Below are 26,989 nucleotides of genomic sequence, written 5' to 3' on the forward strand. Positions count from 1 at the left end.
GACAGATCACAGAATGTAATGCACCCACTGCACACCTCTCACTGCAGAGACAGATTACAGAATGCAGTGAACCCACTGCATACCCCTCACTGCAGAGAGGCAGATCACAGAATGCAAAGCACCCACTGCACACCTCTCACTGCAGAGACAGATTACAGAATGCAGTGAACACACTGCACACCCCTCACTACAGAGAGGCAGATCACAGAATGTAATGCACCCACTGCACACCTGTCACTGCAGAGACAGATCACATAATGTAATGCATGCACTGCACTTCTCTCACTACAGAGAGGCAGATTAGAGAATGTAATGCACCCACTGCACATCTCTCACCGCAGAGACAGATCACAGAATGTAATGCACGCATTGCACTCCTCTCACTACAGAGAGGCAGATCACAGAATGTAATGCACCCACTGCACACCTGTCACTGCAGAGACAGATCACAGAATGTAATGCACCCACTGCACTCCTCTCACTACAGAGACAAATCACAGAATGTAATGCACCCACTGCACACCTCTCACTGCAGAGACAAATCACAGAATGTAATGCACCCACTGCACACCTCTCACCGCAGAGACAGATCACATAATGTAATGCACGCACTGCACTCCTCTCACTACAGAGAGGCAGATCACAGAATGTAATGCACTCACTGCACACCTCTCACTACAGAGAGGCAGATCACAGAATGTAATGCACCTACTGCACACCTCTCACTGCAGAGACAGATCACAGAATGTAATGCACCCACTGCACACCTCTCACTGCAGAGACAGATTACAGAATGCAGTGAACCCACTGCATACCCCTCACTGCAGAGAGGCAGATCACAGAATGCAATGCACCCACTGCACACCTGTCACTGCAGAGACAGATCACAGAATGTAATGTACCCACTGCACTCCTCTCACTACAGAGACAAATCACAGAATGTAATGCACTCACTGCACACCTCTCACTGCAGAGACAAATCACAGAATGTAATGCACCCACTGCACACCTCTCACCGCAGAGACAGATCACATAATGTAATGCATGCACTGCACTCCTCTCACTACAGAGAGGCAGATTAGAGAATGTAATGCACCCACTGCACACCGCTCACTGCAGAGACAAATCACAGAATGTAATACACCCACTGCACACCTCTCACCGCAGAGACAGATCACATAATGTAATGCACGCACTGCACTCCTCTCACTACAGAAAGGCAGATCACAGAATGTAATGCACTCACTGCACACCTCTCACTACAGAGAGGCAGATCACAGAATGTAATGCACCTACTGCACACCTCTCACTGCAGAGACAGATCACAGAATGTAATGCACTCACTGCACACCTGTCACTGCAGAGACAGATCACAGAATGTAATGTACCCACTGCACTCCTCTCACTACAGAGACAAATCACAGAATGTAATGCCCCCTCTGCACACCTCTCACCGCAGAGACAGATCACAGAATGTAATGCACCCACTGCACACCTCTCACTGCAGAGACAGATTACAGAATGCAGTGAACCCACTACATACCCCTCACTGCAGAGAGGCAGATCACAGAATGCAATGCACCCACTGCACACCTCTCACTGCAGAGACAGATCACAGAATGTAATGCACCCACTGCACACCTCTCACTGCAGAGACAGATTACAGAATGCAGTGAACCCACTGCATACCCCTCACTGCAGAGAGGCAGATCACAGAATGCAATGCACCCACTGCACACCTCTCACTGCAGAGACAGATTACAGAATGCAGTGAACACACTGCACACCCCTCACTGCAGAGAGGAAGATCATAGAATGTAATGCACCCACTGCACACCTGTCACTGCAGAGACAGATCACAGAATGTAATGCACCCACTGCACTCCTCTCACTACAGAGACAAATCACAGAATGTAATGCACCCACTGCACACCTCTCACTGCAGAGACAAATCACAGAATGTAATGCACCCACTGCACACCTCTCACCGCAGAGACAGATCACATAATGTAATGCACGCACTGCACTCCACTCACTACAGAGAGGCAGATCACAGAATGTAATGCACTCACTGCACACCTCTCACTACAGAGAGGCAGATCACAGAATGTAATGCACCTACTGCACACCTCTCACTGCAGAGACAGATCACAGAATGTAATGCACCCACTGCACACCTCTCACTGCAGAGACAGATTACAGAATGCAGTGAACCCACTGCATACCCCTCACTGCAGAAAGGCAGATCACAGAATGCAATGCACCCACTGCACACCTGTCACTGCAGAGACAGATCACAGAATGTAATGTACCCACTGCACTCCTCTCACTACAGAGACAAATCACAGAATGTAATGCACCCACTGCACACCTCTCACTGCAGAGACAAATTACAGAATGTAATGCACCCACTGCACACCTCTCACCGCAGAGACAGATCACATAATGTAATGCATGCACTGCACTCCTCTCACTACAGAGAGGCAGATTAGAGAATGTAATGCACCCACTGCACACCTCACACTGCAGAGGCAAATCACAGAATGTAATACACCCACTGCACACCTCTCACTGCAGAGACAGATTACAGAATGCAGTGAACACACTGCACACCCCTCACTGCAGAGAGGAAGATCATAGAATGTAATGCACCCACTGCACACCTGTCACTGCAGAGACAGATCACAGAATGTAATGCACCCACTGCACTCCTCTCACTACAGAGACAAATCACAGAATGTAATGCACCCACTGCACACCTCTCACTGCAGAGACAAATCACAGAATGTAATGCACCCACTGCACACCTCTCACCGCAGAGACAGATTACAGAATGCAGTGAACCCACTGCATACCCCTCACTGCAGAGAGGCAGATCACAGAATGCAATGCACCCACTGCACACCTGTCACTGCAGAGACAGATCACAGAATGTAATGTACCCACTGCACTCCTCTCACTACAGAGACAAATCACAGAATGTAATGCACCCACTGCACACCTCTCACTGCAGAGACAAATCACAGAATGTAATGCACCCACTGCACACCTCTCACCGCAGAGACAGATCACATAATTGTTGGACCCGGCCTCGTAGAATGGCCCTCCGTGCCCCCGCACCACTGCAACCTGGTGCCTGCAGCCCAAGCACGCGGCCCAGCCGACCTTTCCCCCCCAGGACACCCGCACCAACCCCGGACATCCCCGTCCATGGCCTCTCTCCTTTCGGCCACCCCGGGCCCGCGTGCCCACTCCCTGCAACAAGATGGCCGCCCGGCTCCAGCGCGACCCGGGCCTCGAGGCGCCACTCCGGCTGGAGGACATCACGCTTCCAGGGGATGAGAGAGGGAGGAGCAGTTTCTATCGCACCTCTGAACTCCCCTGGGACGATGGGTTTCGATCGGCCCTCCGGCCTCCCTGCGGGCTGGCTCCGTGCCTGCTGGGTGTCTGGGACTCCTCCCGACCCGGCCCTGAAAGGATCAAAAGACAATAGCAGGAAATCCCGACAAGCGGCCCCCAGGTGACAAGACCCCTGCCTGCGCAGACTCCGGACATCAAAGCGGGGTCGACCTATAACAAGGGGTGCTCTGAGACTGTCCGGCAGATTCGACGCTGGAACAACGAGAGCCTGCTGACGTGGTCGCGGCTCCTGGAACTTGAACCCACCTGAGCCCTGCTCAGTGACTCGCGGCTCCCTGAAGATCGTAAGACCTCCGAACTTGTACCTGAGCCCTGCTGAGTGACTCGCGGCTCCCTGAAAATCGTAAGACCTCCGAACTTGTACCTGAGCCCTGCTGAGTGACTCGCGGCTCCCTGAAGATCGTAAGACCTCCGAACTTGTACCTGAGCCCTGCTGAGTGACTCGCGGCTCCTGGAAGATCGTAAAGACCTCCGAACCTGTACCTGCGCCCGCTGAGTGACTCGCGGCTCCCCCAGACTCTCACGGTCCCGCCGGACCCCGACTCCGACCACGCATCCCCCAGCTCGAGGATTGTGAGCTGTGCGCCGGATACGTCCCTGCTTGGAACCATTACCAGAGACAGTCCCGCTACCCCCTACCTGTCCGAGACTCTTGAGCCGTGCTCACCTTGTACATATTTGCAGTGATACCTATTTGATAAAGCTTGTTTCTGAGAATACCCAGTGTGGTCTCTCTGTGTCGTGTGGTGCCAGAAGTACGATCCTAGTTGCGAGATTCCTCCCCCGGGGGAATCTCTCGCCAGTGCCCGGCTACAATACTACACGGGTGGGACTCAGGGAAGTCAGGACCCCTTTCCGGGCTCCTCTGAGGTCGCCGTCTAACATTGGTGGCAAGCGACGGGATTCGGGCCCATCACCTAGAGATCGTACAGTGAACAACGGACGCACGACCAACAAAGATGGCAGAAGGAAGCACCATGAGCTCCGCAGAGACCAACGCCAACAGAGTGTTCCAGGTGGAGCATCTGGAAGAATACACACACAAAGAGCTAAAACAATTTTGCAAAGAACTTAAAATCGCTACCACTGGCCTCAACACTAAGGAAGACTTGCAGAATTCACTGAAAACTTGGGTGGAGACCGGGGCATCCCGCCCGGAAGGCACGGGGGAGCGCCCCGACGAAGCCGAACCCCCTCCAAGTGAAAGCAGCGACAATGAGGTGCAAGGCATTGTACCAGACGGGGGCCTATCCCCGGGAGAACTCGCGGACAGAGAGAGAAGCCGCAGTCATGAACTCGAGTTAGCCAAACTCAAAATCGAGGGCGAATTAAAGTTAGCGGAGAAAAAGCTAGCGGTAGAGCAAATGCGCGTACAAGGCGAACTGGAAGAAAAGAAGCTCCAACGGGAGCACGAAGGAAGAAAGCTCCAACTAGAGCACGAACGCAGCTTAAAAGAACTCGAGCTCAAGGCCCGAAATGAGGACGGGAGGCCCTCGGGGAACCGAGAGACGGCCCCCCCAGCGGAACAGAAGGTCCACATCCCCAAGGATGTGGTCAAAGAATATTATAAAAACGATGACATTCAGCAATGGTTTCGGGCCTACGAGGTCGCCATGACCTCTCATCGGATTCCACAGAAGGACTGGGGGGCGGGGTTGTGGGGGCGGTTTCTGAGCGAAGGAAGGGACACCCTGCTCGACCTACCCCTCTCCCTGCAGACCTCCTACAGCCACATGAAAGAGGCTCTCCTCACAAGATACGGCCTCACCCCAGAAATGTACCGCCAACGGTTCCGGGACTGCAGGAAGATCCCGGGCACCACCTGGGTGGAGTATGTAAACTTTTTTAGTCGGGCCTTCGATGGGTGGGTCAAGGGCAGCAAGGTCACCACCCTTGCCGAACTCACTGATCTCATGTTATGGGAACATCTGGCTGCGAACTGCTTCGTAGAGCTACGTCAACATCTGCTGGATAGCAAGCTCACAGATCCCCGGAAGCTGGCTGTGGAGGCCGACCGCTGGACCAACACCCGGGTCCCCCGGGGCATGGTAGGAGAGTACCCCCGAACCAGTCAGGGACCACCCCGCCAGAGAGGGGGAGGGAACCAGGGAGGGCCGAGAGAGTCCCAGCCTAGCCCCCCGAAGACACCACCTCAACCTTTCCCGGCGCCCCCCCCACCAGTAACAGGGCCCCCTGGGAGACGAGGACACCGGGTGACCGTCACATGTTTTCGTTGCCAGAAACCCGGGCACTACGCCAATGACCCAGAGTGCCCCATGGCCACCCAAGTCACCCCTGCGAGACAGATAGCCAACGTAGCCCTGGGGGAGGAGGTTGAGGAAGCCGAGGAGTGGGAACCCGCCGCTATGGCCCTAGTATCCCTGGGAGATAGGGAAATGATCCCTGGTAGCCTCCTACCCTCCAACACACAGAAATATGGGCAGCTCGTCAAGATCAATGGCCACCAGGTAGAGGCCCTGCGGGACACCGGGGCCAGTATCACCGGTGTCCTCAGGCACCTAGTTCCCGAGGAGCAGATCCTCCCCAATGTCTTTTGCCCCGTAATATCTGCAGACAATAGGGAAAGTATGTGTCAGGTAGCCCTGGTGCCATTTGAGTGGGGAGGGGTGATAGGTAAACTCAAGGTGGCCGTAAGAACCTCCCAGCCGGTCGACTGCCTCTTAGGGAACGACCTGGAGAGTTCTCCCTGGAAGCACGTAGAGCGCAAAGCCCACCTAGGGATGATGGGACTCCCCGAGTGGGTGTGTGCCACCACCCGATCTATGACAGCCCGACTCACTCCCCGGAGAGAAGTCGAGGGCACCCCGGTCGAAGAAGCCCGTACCGTCCCCGCCGAGGGTCCTCCCGTTCCCCCATCGGAAGGGTCCGTCGCCAGCGACGAACCCGCCCCATCCGACCCCGCCCCGGTCCCCGAGTTGGGGGATCTACCCGAGTTGGCCCATTGGCGCCACGAGGGCGGGCCCACCCGGGAAGAATTTTGCCGGGAGCAAGCCACCTGTCCTTCCCTGGTCGGGCTGCGGCGCCAGGCCGAGGGCCAAGCCGCAGGTGACCAGACCGGAACGCACCAAATCTATTGGGAGAATAACATCCTGTATAGTGAGCAGAAATCAGTGGAGCTGGGATCCGGACCGGTACTGGTGGTACCCCTCCGCTTCCGGGATTTCCTCCTGGGCTTAGCCCACGATGTCCCCCTCGCCGGTCACCTGGGTCAGGACAAGACCTACAGCCGTCTCGTGACCCATTTTTATTGGCCTAAGATGAAAGCAGCGGTAGAGGCACACTGCAAGTCCTGCCCCACGTGCCAAGCCAGTGGGAAGAGTGGGGGGAAGCGCAAGGCTCCCCTCCAACCCTTCCCGGTCGTCAGTACCCCCTTCGAACGAGTCGGAATCGACATCGTGGGGCCACTGGACCCCCCCACCTCCCAAGGTCACCGTTTCATCTTGGTCCTAGTAGACCACGCCACCCGCTATCCAGAGGCTATTCCCCTGCGCACCATTACGGCCCCCGTGGTGGGCCGGGCCCTGATGGGGATCTTTTCCAGGGTGGGTTTCCCCCGCGAGGTCGTGAGCGATCGCGGCACTAATTTTATATCAAGGTATATGACGTCCCTGTGGCAACAATGTGGGGTGTCCTATAAGTTCACCACCCCGTACCATCCCCAAGGGAACGGCCTAGTAGAGAGGTTTAATAGGACTTTGAAAGGGATGATCGCTGGCCTAGAAGAGCCCCTCCGGCGTAAGTGGGACGTCCTGCTCCCCTGCCTCTTGTTCGCTTACCGGGAGGTCCCCCAGAAGTCCTTAGGGTTCAGCCCGTTTGAATTACTCTATGGGCACCCCGTCCGAGGTCCCCTCAGTTTGGTTAAGGAAGGGTGGGAGGCAGCACCCCAGACCACCCCCCGAGATGTGTTCCAATATGTCCTGGCCCTCCGGAACCAGACCAGGAGGTTCCGAGAACTGGCCGAGGCCAACCTGGAGGCGAGTCAAGAAGAAATGAAGCGCTGGTACGACCAGAATGCTACTCTGGTCGAGTTCCAGCCGGGCCAGCAGGTGTGGGTCATGGCCCCCGTGAAGCCTGGCGCTCTCCAGGACCGATGGACTGGGCCCTACAAAGTGGTTGAGAGGAAGAGTCAAGTCACCTACTTGGTGGACGTCCAGTCGCCTCGGGATCCCCTCCGGGTCCTGCACGTGAACCGCCTCAAGCCTCACTTCGTGCGGACAGAACTGAGCCTCCTGCTGGCCACCGATGACGGAGCCGAAGATGAGTCGGATCCCCTCCCGGACCTCCTGTGTGTCAAGGAGCAGGATGGCTCCGTGGAGGGGGTGAACCTCTCCCCAGCCCTCACTGCCCAGCAACAAGCGGACTGCCGCCAGCTCCTCAGACAATTTTCCGACCTCTTCTCCCTGACCCCCCGGGTCACCAACTGGTGTGTTCACGATGTGGACACCGGGGACAGCCCGCCGGTGAGACACCGAGCCTACCGGGTTCCTGACCGGGTCCGGTCCTGCATTCAAGCTGAAGTCTCGAAGATGTTGACCCTGGGGGTGATCGAGCCCTCTGACAGTCCCTGGGCCAGCCCCGTGGTCCTGGTTCCGAAGGCAGCGGCCCCCGAGCTCCGGTTCTGCGTGGATTACCGGGGGCTCAATGACGTTACCCGAGCCGATGCCCACCCCATTCCACGAGCCGACGAGCTCATTGACCGACTAGGGGCCGCCCGGTTCCTCAGCACTTTCGACCTCACCTGCGGCTACTGGCAGATTGCGCTCACCGAAGGGGCCAAGGAGAGGTCTGCTTTCTCCACCCCCGATGGGCACTACCGCTTCCGCGTGATGCCCTTCGGGATGAAAAATGCCCCGGCCACTTTCCAGAGACTGGTAAATAGGGTCCTGGCCGGGCTAGAACAGTTCAGCGCGGCCTATCTGGACGACATCGCTGTCTTCAGTTCAGAGTGGAGTGAGCACCTCCAGCACCTCCGGAGGGTGCTAACCGCCCTGCGCCAGGCAGGCCTCACCGTAAAAGCCAGCAAGTGCCAGATCGGGCAAGGATCCGTAGTCTACCTGGGGCACCAAGTCGGGAGTGGCCAGGTCGCCCCTCTACAGCCAAAGATCGACGCCATCCTGGCCTGGGACCCACCCATCACCCAAACGGAAGTCCGAGCCTTTCTGGGACTCACGGGCTACTACCGCCGATTCATTCGGGGGTATGGCAGCCTGGTCGGCCCTCTCACTGAACTCACGTCTAAAAAACAGCCAAAGAAGGTGCAATGGACGGCTGCGTGCCAGGAAGCTTTCGATGCTCTAAAAAAGGCCATGTGCACCGCCCCCGTCCTCCAGGCTCCCGACTACACCAAGGAGTTCATAGTCCAGACCGATGCCTCCGAGCATGGCATTGGGGCCGTCCTGTCCCAAGTGAATGATCAAGGCCTAGACCAGCCCGTCGCCTTCCTCAGTCGGCGGCTGCTACCCCGAGAACAGAAGTGGAGCACCATAGAGCGCGAAGCCTTTGCCGTGGTCTGGGCCCTCAAAAAACTACGACCCTACCTGTTCGGCACTCATTTCAGGGTCCAAACTGACCATCGGCCCTTGCGATGGCTCATGCAGATGCGAGGAGAAAACCCCAAGCTACTGCGGTGGTCAATCTCCCTCCAGGGAATGGACTTCACCGTAGAACACCGCCCTGGTCCGGACCACGCCAACGCTGACGGCCTCTCCCGGTTCTTCCGCCTCAGCGAAGAGAACCCCCCAAGGTGATGGACAGTTCTCTCCGGCTTTCAGCTGGGGGGGACGCGTGTTGGACCCGGCCTCGTAGAATGGCCCTCCGTGCCCCCGCACCACTGCAACCTGGTGCCTGCAGCCCAAGCACGCGGCCCAGCCGACCTTTCCCCCCCAGGACACCCGCACCAACCCCGGACATCCCCGTCCATGGCCTCTCTCCTTTCGGCCACCCCGGGCCCGCGTGCCCACTCCCTGCAACAAGATGGCCGCCCGGCTCCAGCGCGACCCGGGCCTCGAGGCGCCACTCCGGCTGGAGGACATCACGCTTCCAGGGGATGAGAGAGGGAGGAGCAGTTTCTATCGCACCTCTGAACTCCCCTGGGACGATGGGTTTCGATCGGCCCTCCGGCCTCCCTGCAGGCTGGCTCCGTGCCTGCTGGGTGTCTGGGACTCCTCCCGACCCGGCCCTGAAAGGATCAAAAGACAATAGCAGAAAATCCCGACAAGCGGCCCCCGGTGACAAGACCCCTGCCTGCGCAGACTCCGGACATCAAAGCGGGGTCCACCTATAACAAGGGGTGCTCTGAGACTGTCCGGCAGATTCGACGCTGGAACAACGAGAGCCTGCTGACGTGGTCGCGGCTCCTGGAACTTGAACCCACCTGAGCCCTGCTGAGTGACTCGCGGCTCCCTGAAGATCGTAAGACCTCCGAACTTGTACCTGAGCCCTGCTGAGTGACTCGCGGCTCCCTGAAAATCGTAAGACCTCCGAACTTGTACCTGAGCCCTGCTGAGTGACTCGCGGCTCCCTGAAGATCGTAAGACCTCCGAACTTGTACCTGAGCCCTGCTGAGTGACTCGCGGCTCCTGGAAGATCGTAAAGACCTCCGAACCTGTACCTGCGCCCGCTGAGTGACTCGCGGCTCCCCCAGACTCTCACGGTCCCGCCGGACCCCGACTCCGACCACGTATCCCCCAGCTCGAGGATTGTGAGCTGTGCGCCGGATACGTCCCTGCTTGGAACCATTACCAGAGACAGTCCCGCTACCCCCTACCTGTCCGAGACTCTTGAGCCGTGCTCACCTTGTACATATTTGCAGTGATACCTATTTGATAAAGCTTGTTTCTGAGAATACCCAGTGTGGTCTCTCTGTGTCGTGTGGTGCCAGAAGTACGATCCTAGTTGCGAGATTCCTCCCCCGGGGGAATCTCTCGCCAGTGCCCGGCTACAATACTACACGGGTGGGACTCAGGGAAGTCAGGACCCCTTTCCGGGCTCCTCTGAGGTCGCCGTCTAACAATAATGTAATGCACGCACTGCACTCCTCTCACTACAGAGAGGCAGATCACAGAATGTAATGCACTCACTGCACACCTCTCACTACAGAGAGGCAGATCACAGAATGTAATGCACCTACTGCACACCTCTCACTGCAGAGACAGATCACAGAATGTAATGCACTCACTGCACACCTGTCACTGCAGAGACAGATCACAGAATGTAATGTACCCACTGCACTCCTCTCACTACAGAGACAAATCACAGAATGTAATGCCCCCTCTGCACACCTCTCACCGCAGAGACAGATCACAGAATGTAATGCACCCACTGCACACCTCTCACTGCAGAGACAGATTACAGAATGCAGTGAACCCACTACATACCCCTCACTGCAGAGAGGCAGATCACAGAATGCAATGCACCCACTGCACACCTCTCACTGCAGAGACAGATCACAGAATGTAATGCACCCACTGCACACCTCTCACTGCAGAGACAGATTACAGAATGCAGTGAACCCACTGCATACCCCTCACTGCAGAGAGGCAGATCACAGAATGCAATGCACCCACTGCACACCTCTCACTGCAGAGACAGATTACAGAATGCAGTGAACACACTGCACACCCCTCACTGCAGAGAGGAAGATCATAGAATGTAATGCACCCACTGTGACTGCCCCATGTCGCTTTCTTGATTCTGTTGATGAGCACTGGCCTTGAATTGGTCTTTTTGGAAAGCACCAACTAACTTTGTTTTTGAGATACTCTGGTCCATTTCCATGCAGGGCTTTGTGTGCCAGACATAAAACCCTAAAGGCAATCCTTTTCCTGACAGGGAGGCAGTGACGCTCCGCCAGGGCACCTGTTGCAGACTTACACTTGGTAGTTTTCTTAAATAAGCAACAAGCTGAGTTCTGCAACCTCTGAGGCTTGTTTAATGGTCTCTGGGCATTGCAATAATCAAGCCTAGATATAACAAGGGAGATAACCACTAATATCTGCAACTCGGGAGGGATAAAGGGTGACACCTTCCTTAATAGTCTTATTATGAACAAGCATGATGAGGTCAGTGTATCAGTCTGATCCACGAATGACAGCTCGGCATCGGAAACCACCCCTAGGTTTCTTACTTTAGAAACCGGCAGGAGGGGGGGCATGTGCACATGTACCCACTGTGTGTCCCTTGCACAGTTGCACATGTACCCACTGTGTGTCCCTTGCACAGTTGCACATGTACCCACTGTGTGCCCCTTGCTGCTCACAGAATTTAAAGCAGCCACTGCACCCCCCCCCACTTCAGAGATAAGATCTTAGAATGCACTGTGTCCACTGCACACCCCTCAGTGCACAGAGCAGATCACCAATGTCAAAGTCCCACTGCACACTCCTCACTGCAGAGAGTGGAGTACGGAGAGCAGTGCACCCCCTAAACACCACCACTGCAAAGGGAGGTTCACAGGATGGAGTTGAAGAGGTGCACAAGGCTACGAATGTGCAGTGCTCCCGGTGTTAGCTACCCACACCCTTCACTGCTTGTTCCCGGCCTCAGAGAGTGCAGTGTCAACCATCTTGTACCCACTGCTGACACAGGGCCACATGTGGTACAGACCGCCTGTGATATACTCACTGCCAGTGTTGGCAGTTTTTTGTTCCTGTGACCAAAGAGTATGACCCAAGCATCAGCCCCTTCAAGATGCCCCGTTTGGCAGTGCCAGGCTGCCTGCAAGGCCAGTCCAACACTGTCCACTGTACACCCACCCCGGTGCCACAGGGGCCGAAAGAATGCAAACACCTGTAATGCAGCCGCCACACATATCTCACTGCATAAACACCTACTCTAATGTACTGTTGGACAGGCCACACGAAGGGCTTGCTCCCTCCCCGCACGACAGGGCCCGAGCTCCGGCCCACCAGGCATAACCCACGAAAAGCACCTGTACCCCGTCTCCCGACGGATCTTCTGCCCTCGGACCTCTACTCATCACGGGGCCCAGCCCCACCGGCTCCCCCGGCCGGTTCAAGCCGCCATCTTGGGCCCTGCACCACGAGGCCGCGTGGCCTCGCCCCGACCCTAACCCCGGGCCTGACCGGCCCCGACATCCCGGCACCACCATCCACCCGGGAGGTGAGCGGACCACTTGGCAGGTCAATGGGAGGACGAAGTGTCAAGAGCTCTTCCCCCGCCAGGTGCCGATCGCCTCCAGCTCCCCCAGGCGCTGGCTCCACCCCCTGCTGGGTGTCTGGACACCTTCATCCCGGGCCCTCCGACCTCCAAGTGCGAGGGTCCGGACATCAAAGAGCGCCTGCCCTATAACTGGGGCAACTCCGGAGCAGGAAGGCAGTTGTATCCTGGAGTCGAGAGACACCGAGAGAACTCAGCCTTGACGGACTACTGGCGCTGCCGTAGCCCTATCTTGTGAACTATCGTCCTGCCTGCTGGCGCTGCCGCGGCCTTCTGCAACATCCATCCTCGTCGGGACCTGCTGGCGCTGCCGCGGCCCGTTGTAACGACCATCTTCACCGGGACCTGCTGGCGCTGCCGCGGACCGTACCTCGACCATCTTCACTGGGACCTGCTGGCGCTGCCGCGGACCGTGTATCGACCATCTCTACCGGGACCTGCTGGCGCTGCCGCGGCCCGTACCAGCTACACCACCAAGCTCGAGGATTGTGGGCTAACCATCATCTCATCCGAACTACCGGACTGGTAAACAGACTGTCCCGCTTCCCCTTCCCTATCCTAAGAGACCTAAATCGAGGGGACCCCTGAGTCCAGACCTCCTTGTACTATTTCATCGGACCTTAAGAAGTGCATATAAAGAACACTAAATCTTATCCTTGTGTGGTGTCTGTCTGTGGGGGGGGGGAGTCACTTGTCTGTACGATCGCTGGAGACGGCTCTCCCCGGAGACCTCTCCCCCTGACCTCGGCCGACCCTCCCGGTCCGTCTACCCTTTCTAACATTGGTGGCCAGCGGCGCAATCCGAATCAACGCGTAATCGTACAGAGAGTAGCTCACCCCACGACAAAAACACGATGTCAGCCAAAGATAGCAGCTCCACCGAGAAATTCCAAATGGATAAGTTAGAAGAATACAACCACCGCGAATTGAGACAATTCTGCATAGAACTTGGCATTGCTACCACCGGCCTGAGTACCAAGGATGATCTAAAGCACGCCCTAGAGTCGTGGACAGAAACTGGGGTCGCCGGACCCTCCGACCAAAGCAGCATCACACCAGAGGGGAACGCCACGGCTCCCGAGGAGCGGGGAACGGGCCTCTCGCAGGAGGAGATCTGAGAAAGGGAAAGAACCAGATTGCACGAGTTGGAAATGGCACGACTCAAGATGGATGGGGAACTCAAGTTAGCTGAACAGAAACTCAACCTCGAGCATATGCGGCTCCGAGAAGAACGAGAAGAGAAGCAGAGACAGAGAGAGCTGGAGGAGAAAAAAATAACGCTCGAGCACGAGCGCCAACTAGCGGAGATAGAACTTCGGAAACAGAATAAAGAACTGGGGGTGCCTGAGCGGCCACACACCCCGGGGCCAATCGAGAAAAAAGTCCACATCCCCAAGGATGTTGTCCGCGAGTATGTCCGAGAAGACGACAGCGGTTTAAAGCCTACGAGATCGCCATGACCTCCCACCGGATCGACCGGAGTGATTGGGGAGCCGGACTTTGGGGGAGGTTTGTCAACGAGGGTCGCGATGCCCTACTGCAGCTCCCAGATCACCAAATGTCGTCCTACGACCACATGAAGGCTGCCCTCCTCACCCGCTACGGCCTCACACCCGAGATGTACCGCCAGAGGTTCAGAGATTGCACCCGGATCCCAGGTACAACTTGGGTAGAATACGTGAACTATTTTAGCCGTGCCTTCGAGGGTTGGATCAAGGGGAGCCAGGTCACCACCTACGAACAACTCTTTAACCTTATGGTATGGGAGCACCTGTCTGTAGGAAATGGGACCCCCGGCCGGCCAGGGCTTGCGCCACAGCCAGTCAGAGACCACCACTCCTATGAAAGGTCGACCCCTGCTCGCCCTTTGGGTAACGCGGCGCGGGCAGCCAGGCCTATCTCGGAGGACATGTGAAGTATTTGCGCACGCACCTACCAACAACAACCTCCCGGGCCTCCCACAAAAGGAACTCCACACCAAATATGTATATGAAAAATAGTCTCTGTATTAAATAGGACCCATAGGAACACATGATGCATGAAAACATTCAGAGGTGTAGAGCAAAAGGAAACACATGATGCATGAAAACATTCAAAGGTGTAGAGCAAAAGGGACACACATAAGCCACCACCTGTGGCAGTCCCTAGGCCAACTGGCCTTTGTCCAAGCTTAGGACGCTGTCTCAGGCAAGCTGCGCCAGCTGCGCAAGCCAAAGAGCAATTTCTTCCCAACCTAAACGTTGCAGCTGCCCACTAAGTGCTGGGCAGCTGTAGAATGAATCTCAGGCACTTTGCGTGCCTCTGGAGCCCTCTCTGGGCGCTGGCTATCAACAATGCCTTCGAGAGCCTTCGTGGCTCTGTACCCCTGATGCCCCACAACGTTGGAGCCTCGCTGGGCTCGAGAACAATGTGCCAACTTTTGGAGCCTCACTGGGCTCGAGAGCACAGCCCCCTCTCGTTGGAGCCTCACGGGGCTCGTGAGCACAGCCCCCTCTCGTTGGAGCCTCACGGGGCTCGTGAGCACAGCCCCCTGCACGCCACAGCACATGCGCGGAGTCCCCCAGCCCTCTCGACACTCACCGGCTGTTCGGGGGACTCCCGCGTCGTCTCCGATCCGATGGGGAGGCTCCGAGGCTTCTGGACACCGCGGAAGGGGCAGGCACCGACAACGTGCCTCGCGCCCCCTCCACACAAGCTCCGACCGTGCTCCTCCCTTCCTCTGGTCACCCGGGGCTCTCCCTCGCTCTCGGGAGCCCCGGTGGGAGACACACGCTTCCTCCGCTCCCCGACTCGTGCCGCCGCTTCGTTCTCGAGGCCCCGATCACGTGGGCCACACCCCCTCCCGCTGGACCAATCACAGTGCGGCAGGGGGATGACGCGACCGGGAACTCCGGGCTGCAGCGGTGATCGTTTCCGTGATAAGAGGGGTAGGCTCCCTCGATAAAGGCAATCTTTGGCGGGGCAAATGCCGGGTGGGCACCGGCCTTTAAAATACGAAAATAAGCGGGGTGGCACCCGTAAGCTGAAAAGCGCTCACAGCGCTATAAAGTCACGCACAGCGCTCCCAGCGCTGAAAAGCCTCACAAGCGCTCCCAGGCGCTGCAGGTCAAAAAAAGGTCCAGTAAGTCCATCTGACATCCAGGGGCTGGGCAGGGCCCAGGGAGGCAAGCCTTCCCCTGGGTCCCAGCAGCAGCATGCCCCTGGTAGATTCGAGTTTGGAACAAGAACAAGTCCAGGGTGTCACAGCACCCTTTTTATACACACACTCTTGGTCTGGAGGGGCAGGCAGGGGGAGAACCAGCTGGAACTGGTTATGGGGGATTCTTTACACTGGCCAGGCTAGGAACATCAGCCGCACCCCAGGGGGTGGAGCCAGCAGTGTCTGGGGAAAACCCAGCCTCATTCATGACACTCAAACCAGACGGTCAATCCACAAGCAGACCCAGGCTCGCTCCTCCCCTCACATCAGTATGCTAAACACTCCATTCACCACCGGGCAGACCCTCCCAGATCCTGGGAGTCAGGCTCACCAGCCAGCCCCGGCCAATCATACGCCAGGCACATATTCCACAATTATGCCAACTTCCAAAAGGGGGACTTCTACACTAGACACACTCATACCTCATATACCGTTGCGCAGCATTCAACCTCCCGAGTTCATCCATACCAGACTTGACCCTGCACACCCTACGCACCGGGAACTACGGAGGACTCATCCATTCCCCATGTATTCCTATGGAGGGGGAGGTCGCTCTCTCCTCACACTCACTCAGAGGGGGAATCACCATCCCCAGGTTACATATAGCATAAAAACTTCAGGGGCGGACCTGCCAGATGGGCCAGGTCCAACACATGCCCCTCCCAGCCCAAAGGCAGGGTAGACCAATCACTACCGTGATGGACTTCCCTGCTTGCAGGGCGATAGAACATGGACGTGGCCCGCGCTACCGAGCCACCCTCCAGCTCAACGCCTACCTGGACCGATAGACACACACAGGCTACAAATGTAAAAAAAAATGAAAAACAATAAAGACATAGGCCCAACCAGGCTACCCTACTGGTACGCCCTAGTTATCTGTGACTAGGACCAGGCCCTGGGCTACCCAGATACCACTGGTCCCTGCTAATCCGGAGTGGGGGGTGGTAACCCCGGGCCCACAATAGCCCTTCTCCACTCCCTTTCTCAGGGTAGCCACGCCTACCACTGTTCCTTCCACCTAGGGTCCGCACCCTCAGGCTTGCCAGAGGTCACGGGCAAGAATGCCCCACCCTACCTCTACTTCTGAGGTTCCGCGTCCTCCCAGGAGGAACACCCTCAGAACACACCTTCCTATCAGTTTTGGAACTTCCTCCCTCCACTGGTCTTCCACCTGGGAACTAAGCGTTCAGCTCTCCCCAAGGCAAGCCGCGGCAGCGCCAGCGCTCTTCCTTGTCCAGGATACAACTTAACATAAATTCAATAAAACGAGCCGCGGCAGCACTAGCCGGTCTCAAGGTTCAGCTCTCCCCAAGGCAAGCCGCGGCCGAGCCAGCAGGTCTTCCTTGTCCGGGATACAACTACCCTAACTTTCACAAAACGAGCCGCGGCAGCGCCAGCAGGTCTCAAGGTTCAGCTCTCCCCAAGGCAAGCCGCGGCAGCGCCAGCAGGTCTTCCTTGTCCGGGATACAACTTAACGTAAATTCAGCCAGGGCGACACCTGACGCCTAAACCATATTCAGCGGGGTACGGGGGGACACCTGACGCATCAGACACATTCAGCGGTGCACGGAACACATGATGCCTCCAACACATTCAGCGGGGTAAGGAAGGACCCTGACGCATCAGACACATTCAGCGGTGCACGGAACACATGATGCCTCCAATACATTCAGCGGGGTAACGTAAATTCAGCCAGGGCGACACCTGACGCCTAAACCATATTCAGCGGGGTACGGGGGGACACCTGACGCATCAGACACATTCAGCGGTGCACGGAACACATGATGCCTCCAACACATTCAGCGGGGTAAGGAAGGACCCTGACGCATCAGACACATTCAGCGGTGCACGGAACACATGATGCCTCCAATACATTCAGCGCGGTAACGTAAATTCAGCCAGGGCGACACCTGACGCCTAAACCATATTCAGCGGGGTACGGGGGGGACACCTGACGCATCAGACACATTCAGCGGTGCACGGAACACATGATGCCTCCAACACATTCAGCGGGGTAAGGAAGGACACTTGACTCGAACACATCTTTCACAGAGCGGACATTAACGTAAACTCCAAAAGCAATAATCTCCTCTCCTTGCGACCATGTACAGTCCGGAGTTTTGCAGGGAGGCCAGTTATCGTTGAGGTACTGCGCAAACACAAGTCCGGATCCCACCGCTTGCCACCAATGTAGGAAATGGGACCCCCGGCCGGCCAGGGCTTGCGCCACAGCCAGTCAGAGACCACCACTCCTATGAAAGGTCGACCCCTGCTCGCCCTTTGGGTAACGCGGCGCGGGCAGCCAGGCCTATCTCGGAGGACATGTGAAGTATTTGCGCACGCACCTACCAACAACAACCTCCCGGGCCTCCCACAAAAGGAACTCCACACCAAATATGTATATGAAAAATAGTCTCTGTATTAAATAGGACCCATAGGAACACATGATGCATGAAAACATTCAGAGGTGTAGAGCAAAAGGAAACACATGATGCATGAAAACATTCAAAGGTGTAGAGCAAAAGGGACACACATAAGCCACCACCTGTGGCAGTCCCTAGGCCAACTGGCCTTTGTCCAAGCTTAGGACGCTGTCTCAGGCAAGCTGCGCCAGCTGCGCAAGCCAAAGAGCAATTTCTTCCCAACCTAAACGTTGCAGCTGCCCACTAAGTGCTGGGCAGCTGTAGAATGAATCTCAGGCACTTTGCGTGCCTCTGGAGCCCTCTCTGGGCGCTGGCTATCAACAATGCCTTCGAGAGCCTTCGTGGCTCTGTACCCCTGATGCCCCACAACGTTGGAGCCTCGCTGGGCTCGAGAACAATGTGCCAACTTTTGGAGCCTCACTGGGCTCGAGAGCACAGCCCCCTCTCGTTGGAGCCTCACGGGGCTCGTGAGCACAGCCCCCTCTCGTTGGAGCCTCACGGGGCTCGTGAGCACAGCCCCCTGCACGCCACAGCACATGCGCGGAGTCCCCCAGCCCTCTCGACACTCACCGGCTGTTCGGGGGACTCCCGCGTCGTCTCCGATCCGATGGGGAGGCTCCGAGGCTTCTGGACACCGCGGAAGGGGCAGGCACCGACAACGTGCCTCGCGCCCCCTCCACACAAGCTCCGACCGTGCTCCTCCCTTCCTCTGGTCACCCGGGGCTCTCCCTCGCTCTCGGGAGCCCCGGTGGGAGACACACGCTTCCTCCGCTCCCCGACTCGTGCCGCCGCTTCGTTCTCGAGGCCCCGATCACGTGGGCCACACCCCCTCCCGCTGGACCAATCACAGTGCGGCAGGGGGATGACGCGACCGGGAACTCCGGGCTGCAGCGGTGATCGTTTCCGTGATAAGAGGGGTAGGCTCCCTCGATAAAGGCAATCTTTGGCGGGGCAAATGCCGGGTGGGCACCGGCCTTTAAAATACGAAAATAAGCGGGGTGGCACCCGTAAGCTGAAAAGCGCTCACAGCGCTATAAAGTCACGCACAGCGCTCCCAGCGCTGAAAAGCCTCACAAGCGCTCCCAGGCGCTGCAGGTCAAAAAAAGGTCCAGTAAGTCCATCTGGCATCCAGGGGCTGGGCAGGGCCCAGGGAGGCAAGCCTTCCCCTGGGTCCCAGCAGCAGCATGCCCCTGGTAGATTCGAGTTTGGAACAAGAACAAGTCCAGGGTGTCACAGCACCCTTTTTATACACACACTCTTGGTCTGGAGGGGCAGGCAGGGGGAGAACCAGCTGGAACTGGTTATGGGGGATTCTTTACACTGGCCAGGCTAGGAACATCAGCCGCACCCCAGGGGGTGGAGCCAGCAGTGTCTGGGGAAAACCCAGCCTCATTCATGACACTCAAACCAGACGGTCAATCCACAAGCAGACCCAGGCTCGCTCCTCCCCTCACATCAGTATGCTAAACACTCCATTCACCACCGGGCAGACCCTCCCAGATCCTGGGAGTCAGGCTCACCAGCCAGCCCCGGCCAATCATACGCCAGGCACATATTCCACAATTATGCCAACTTCCAAAAGGGGGACTTCTACACTAGACACACTCATACCTCATATACCGTTGCGCAGCATTCAACCTCCCGAGTTCATCCATACCAGACTTGACCCTGCACACCCTACGCACCGGGAACTACGGAGGACTCATCCATTCCCCATGTATTCCTATGGAGGGGGAGGTCGCTCTCTCCTCACACTCACTCAGAGGGGGAATCACCATCCCCAGGTTACATATAGCATAAAAACTTCAGGGGCGGACCTGCCAGATGGGCCAGGTCCAACACTGTCGAACAACTGTTTCGTCGAGCTCAGGCAGCACCTCCTCGACAGTAAGCTGACTGACCCCCGGCAGCTCGCCGCCGAAGCTGACCGATGGGAAAGCACCCGAGTGGGCCGGAGGGGGCCACACGAACAGAACAGAAGCAACCCAGGCCAGCACCGTCCTCGGGGAGGAGGAGGGGGCCAGGGGCGAGGGAGAGACGCCTTGCCAGCAACACCCGTGGCCAGCACCCCGCCTCCGGCCGGCCGGGGCAACCCCCCGTGGCGTCCTGGGTTCCGAGCCAACGTCACGTACCACCGATGCCAGCGAGTCGGCCACTACGCCAATGACCCGAGCTGCCCGCAGAACCAAACACCCAAGCCCCGCCAGGTAGCTGCCGCCGCCCTGGGGGAAGAGCGATTATCGGGGGAACCAGAAGAGTATGAGCCGGCCCAGCAAGAGTGGGAACCGGCCGCCATGGTCCTGGCGTGCTTAGGGGGAAGAGACATGGTCCCACGGGCTCCCCTACCCGCTAACACCAGGAAATACGGTCAGTGGGTGACCATTAATGGACAGCGAGCCGAGGCCTTGCGTGACACAGGCGCCAGTGTGACGGCCGTCCGCTGTCACCTGGTGAAGCCCGAGCAGATCCTGCCGAACATTCTCTGCCCCGTCCGCTCGGCAGACAACTCTGAGAGTATGTGTCAAATGGCCTGCGTCCCGTTCGAATGGGGAGGGGTCTCCGGCCTGTTGAAGGTGACGGTCCGGGACGATGCCCCCGTGGACTGCCTCCTGGGGAATGACCTCGAGAGTTCCCCGTGGGCCACCGTTGAGAGAAGAGAGCACCTGGGGATGCTGGGCCTCCCGGACTGGGCCTGCGTAACCACCCGGTCCATGGCCGCCCGTGCCGTCCCCCGATCAGAAGAACCGGAATGGCCAGCACCTCCGCCCCCGGTCGCCCCAGTAGAAGACAACGACGAGGCCAGCCTCCCAGACCCGACGACCGAAGGGGACGCGCAACCCCAGAACCTTCCTGACCTGGCTCAGTGGCGTCAAGAAGGGGGGCCCACCCAAGAACAGTTCCGCCAGGAACAAAAGACCTGTCCCTCCCTCGAGGGACTCCGCCAACAAGCCAGCGCCCAGAACGCAGGGGACTCCACCGGAACTCACTGGGTCTACTGGGATAACGACCTGCTATACAGCGAGCAAAGAATCGCCGAGCTGGGGGCCGGTCGAGTACTGGTGGTACCTCTCCGCTTCAGAGACTTTCTGCTCAACCTGGCCCACGATGTCCCCCTGGCTGGACACCTGGGCCAGGACAAAACGTACAGCCGCCTAGTGACCCACTTTTTCTGGCCGAAAATGAGGAACGACGTCCTGAACCACTGCCGATCTTGCCCCACATGCCAAGCCAGCGGGAAGAGTGGTCGGAAGCTGAAAGCCCCTCTGCAACCCTTCCCTGTGGTCACCACCCCGTTCGAGAGGGTGGGGATAGACATTGTGGGGCCTCTGGACCCCCGCACGGCACAAGGACACAGGTTCATCTTAGTACTGGTGGACCATGCCACCCGCTACCCCGAGGCGGTGCCCCTGCGGACCGTGACAGCTCCGGTGGTTGGCCGGGCCCTAATGGGGATCTTCTCCCGGGTAGGCTTCCCCCGAGAAGTCGTCAGCGACCGAGGCACGAACTTTATATCCAAATACATGAAGTCCCTCTGGCAACAATGCGGGGTCACCTACAGATTCACGACCCCCTATCACCCCCAAGGGAACGGACTAGTGGAGCGTTTTAACCGCACTCTCAAGGGGATGATTGGGGGATTGGAAGAGCCCCTCCGTCGCCAGTGGGATGTACTACTCCCGTGCCTCCTCTTCGCCTACCGAGAAGTTCCCCAGAAGTCCCTCGGTTTTAGCCCTTTCGAACTCCTGTACGGGCACCCTGTGCGAGGGCCCCTCAGCCTAGTAAAAGAAGGTTGGGAGATGGCCCCCCTAAAGACCCCTCCAGACGTCTTCAAATACCTCCTGGCCCTACGCAATCAGACCCGGCGCTTCAGAGAGATGGCCAAGGCGAACCTCGAGGCCAGCCAGGAGGACATGAAGAGGTGGTATGATCACAATGCCTCCTCCGTTGAGTTCGAGCCTGGACAACAAGTATGGGTGATGTCCCCCACCGAACCATGTGCCTTGCAAGATAAGTGGACGGGGCCCTTCAAAGTGGTCGAGCGCAAAAGCCCCGTCACTTACCTCATCGACTTGGGGACCTCCCGGAACCCCCTTCGGGTCCTCCACACCAACCGACTCAAACCACACTTTGTGCGCTCAGAACTCAGCCTCCTGATGGCTACGGACAGTGGGGCAGAGGAAGACTCCGAACCCCTCCCGGATCTTCTGAAGACTCAGGAGAATGACGGCTCCGTGGACGGGGTCCGGCTCTCTGACGCCCTCACTTCGGAGCAACGCCAGGGCTGCCGGAACCTCCTGCTGCAGTTCGCTACCCTGTTCTCCCTCACCCCCGGGGTCACCCCTTGGTGTTTGCACGACGTGGACACCGGGGACAGTCCCCCTGTCCGACACCGGGCCTACCGCGTACCAGATCGGGTACGGGCCTGCATACAGGAGGAAGTGGCCAAGATGCTCACAATCGGGGTCATCGAGCCCTCGGACAGTCCCTGGGCCAGTCCGGTTGTATTGGTCCCCAAAGCCGCTGCCCCCGGCACCGCACCTGAACTGAGATTCTGCGTCGACTACCGGGGCTTGAACGCTGTCACCCGGACCGACGCTCATCCGATCCCCCGAGCAGACGAGCTGATCGACCGGCTGGGGGCCGCCCGCTACCTCAGTATCTTCGACCTAACAGCGGGCTACTGGCAGATCGGCCTCACACCCAGGGCTCAGGAATGGTCAGCCTTCTCTACCCCCGATGGCCACTACCAATTCAAGGTCATGCCCTTCGGCATGAAGAATGCCCCCGCCACGTTTCAACGCCTCGTGAACCAGGTCTTGGCGGGGCTCGAAGAGTTCAGCGCTGCCTACCTGGACGATATCGCTGTATACAGCCGCCACTGGCCCGACCACCTCCATCACCTCCAAGAGGTCCTACAGGCCCTCCAGCGGGCCGGCCTCACAATTAAGGCCGGCAAGTGCCAAATTGGCCAAGGGTCTGTGACCTACCTTGGGCACCAAGTGGGAAGCGGGCTGGTGGCCCCGCTACAACTTAAGATTGCTGCCATCCAGTCCTGGCAGCCCCCCGTCACCCAGACCGAGGTCCGAGCCTTCTTGGGGCTCACCGGCTACTACCGGCGGTTCGTGAAGGACTACGGCAGCATCGTGGGGCCCCTCACGGGTCTCACGTCCAAGAACCAACCGAAGCGGATTAACTGGACCCCCGATTGTCAAGCGGCCTTCGAGAAGCTGAAGGCCGCCCTGTGCACCGCCCCTGTGCTCCAGGCCCCCGATTACAGTCGGGAATTCGTGGTACAGACCGACGCCTCCGACCACGGCATCGGAGCCGTCCTTTCTCAGTTAAACCCCGAAGGTCATGACCAGCCGGTGGCCTTCATCAGTCGACGTCTCCTGACCCGAGAACAGCGCTGGAGCACCATCGAGAGGGAGGCCTTCGCAGTGGTGTGGGCCCTCAAAAAGCTCCGGCCCTATCTCTTCGGTACCCACTTCCGGGTACAAACCGACCATCGACCCCTGCAGTGGCTGATGCAGATGCGGGGGGAGAACCCAAAACTCTTGCGCTGGTCCATTTCCCTGCAGGGAATGGACTTCACTGTGGAGCACCGACCAGGCCAAGGCCACGCCAACGCGGATGGCCTGTCCCGCTTTTTCCGCCTCGACGAAGAGAGTCCCCAAGGAGATGGGTGACTCTCCCCGCCTTCAGCTGGGGGGGACGCATGTTGGACAGGCCACACGAAGGGCTTGCTCCCTCCCCGCACGACAGGGCCCGAGCTCCGGCCCACCAGGCATAACCCACGAAAAGCACCTGTACCCCGTCTCCCGACGGATCTTCTGCCCTCGGACCTCTACTCATCACGGGGCCCAGCCCCACCGGCTCCCCCGGCCGGTTCAAGCCGCCATCTTGGGCCCTGCACCACGAGGCCGCGTGGCCTCGCCCCGACCCTAACCCCGGGCCTGACCGGCCCCGACATCCCGGCACCACCATCCACCCGGGAGGTGAGCGGACCACTTGGCAGGTCAATGGGAGGACGAAGTGTCAAGAGCTCTTCCCCCGCCAGGTGCCGATCGCCTCCAGCTCCCCCAGGCGCTGGCTCCACCCCCTGCTGGGTGTCTGGACACCTTCATCCCGGGCCCTCCGACCTCCAAGTGCGAGGGTCCGGACATCAAAGAGCGCCTGCCCTATAACTGGGGCAACTCCGGAGCAGGAAGGCAGTTGTATCCTGGAGTCGAGAGACACCGAGAGAACTCAGCCTTGACGGACTACTGGCGCTGCCGTAGCCCTATCTTGCGAACTATCGTCCTGCCTGCTGGCGCTGCCGCGGCCTTCTGCAACATCCATCCTCGTCGGGACCTGCTGGCGCTGCCGCGGCCCGTTGTAACGACCATCTTCACCGGGACCTGCTGGCGCTGCCGCGGACCGTACCTCGACCATCTTCACTGGGACCTGCTGGCGCTGCCGCGGACCGTGTATCGACCATCTCTACCGGGACCTGCTGGCGCTGCCGCGGCCCGTACCAGCTACACCACCAAGCTCGAGGATTGTGGGCTAACCATCATCTCATCCGAACTACCGGACTGGTAAACAGACTGTCCCGCTTCCCCTTCCCTATCCTAAGAGACCTAAATCGAGGGGACCCCTGAGTTCAGACCTCCTTGTACTATTTCATCGTACCTTAAGAAGTGCATATAAAGAACACTAAATATTATCCTTGTGTGGTGTCTGTCTGTGGGGGGGGGAGTCACTTGTCTGTACGATCGCTGGAGACGGCTCTCCCCGGAGACCTCTCCCCCTGACCTCGGCCGACCCTCCCGGTCCGTCTACCCTTTCTAACATGTACCTACCGCACACCCACACAGCGGAGACAAATGGTTACACAATGCAGTGCCTTCCTGCTGCTCGCAGTGCCTCACAGAATGCAGTGGGAATGCATACTTTTCACTGCACAGCCAGGGCCTCAGAAAATGAAATGCAGTTCAAAGTGAACCTACACACAGCACAACCCTTACTTCTGAGACAGTCACCAGACCAACATAGCACAGCCAATAGGACATCCACTCATATTTCCTAGGGACAGCTTCACTTTGTGAGGAGGGAGGAACATGCCATTGTCCACCATGGCTGCTGCATGCCCCATAATGCCCTTCGAATCATGCCAGGTTTTATTTTTCAAGTTTTAGGATTCAGAAACAAAGCCCTGCCCATTAATGTTAATGTGGTCCCTGCTGTGCTGTGACGGGTTAGTGCATATCTTGCAGCACAAACATACTGTCCAGTTGCTGACCAGCCGCTGTTCAAAAGTGACACTGTGAAAGAAATGTGCACTCCTGCCACATTAGAAGTCTGAAAATGTTTATGAGCCAGAGGAAAATAATCTGTGAATCTCAGAGCCTGGTGAGAAGGGGTGGGAGGGGCCCGACCACCACATGAGCATAAGAGCTAAGACACACACATGTACATGCTTTCATACACAGGGCTCTAGTGAATTTGATGTGGCGCAACATACACAATAGGGATTGCAGATGCAGAGACTGAAAGTGCCAACGTGGGATAGTACACCCTCGACCTTCAAACCCATACAAAAATGTAACATTTGCAGAGCAGAGCAAGCTGTTCAAGTGTCCTCATCTGGGCTGCCAGGGATGAGAGGGGGCTTGGCATGTCAGAGGGGGGGGGGGGGCACAACTTGGTAGGATTGGTTTAGCAATGAGCATGACGATGGCTGCAGGTACTCTTGCCCACACTCCATTAAGCCCATGGTGTGCCTCTGACATATGGAAATCTGTAAACCCAGTGCCAAATCTAAAGTACTAAGTGCACACCATTCCCTGCTGGCACAGGTTCAACAGACTACATCACCCCTCATAATGCATTCTCCGCACACCCACTCTGCGGAGAAGGCTTCGGCGCAAGTGTAGGGTGATAACCCTGACTGCTGACACAGGTTTGAAGAGAATGTATTGATTATATGGACTATAACATGCCAATTGCACAACCATGGCTGCCAACACGAGGCCTCAGAAGGTGCTGACGACAATGCTGCACCCACCAGTCACCTCTCACTAGTGAGAGAGATCATTGAAGACAGCACCAGCATAATGCACCGAATGAGCGCTCACACTGCGGATTCAGGACTGCACAATACAATCCAGCTCTGTGCATGCGCCTTATGCTCTTCTCTGGATGCCACAGGATGCAACACCAGTTGGCATGCACCCACCACACATTACTCGCTTCAGAGACTCGTTAGTGGGGTGTATACAAGGTCAGACGGAGTCACCATCTCACTCCACGTCATCATGGGCACAGTTTCCAGTCCTGACGTCCTGTGTGACTACCTAATGCTTCCTGCTGTGCAGTCCTGGGTTGTGCCCCGCCCCCACTATAATGATTGCAAATATCACTGTTTTCATGTCTTTGTGTTTCTCCTTCTTTCTCTCTTTTCCAAGTTTTTCACTTTTAGCGTGGGTCAAATGCTGAAGATGGAAACTAAGTATAGGACCCAAAACATAAGCACTGGTGCCCATCACCTGCACAAAGGAATCATGGATACAAGGATGTGGGATGATGGGTGCCCGGCTACCTGGCCAGTTCTTGCTCCTGTGACTGGTGAAAGGAGGCTCAGATAGCTCCCATTCCCTGAGCTGTACCCATCCTCCCCAGCATCCTATGCCCACGTTGTCTACCTGTCGTGTCCACTGAGGTCTCACCTGCAGCGCTGGTACATACGGGCAGTGCAGCGCAGACTGGC

The sequence above is a fragment of the Triturus cristatus genome, chromosome 7 (assembly GCF_964204655.1).
Source record: "Triturus cristatus chromosome 7, aTriCri1.1, whole genome shotgun sequence".
Classification (NCBI taxonomy): domain Eukaryota; kingdom Metazoa; phylum Chordata; class Amphibia; order Caudata; family Salamandridae; genus Triturus; species Triturus cristatus.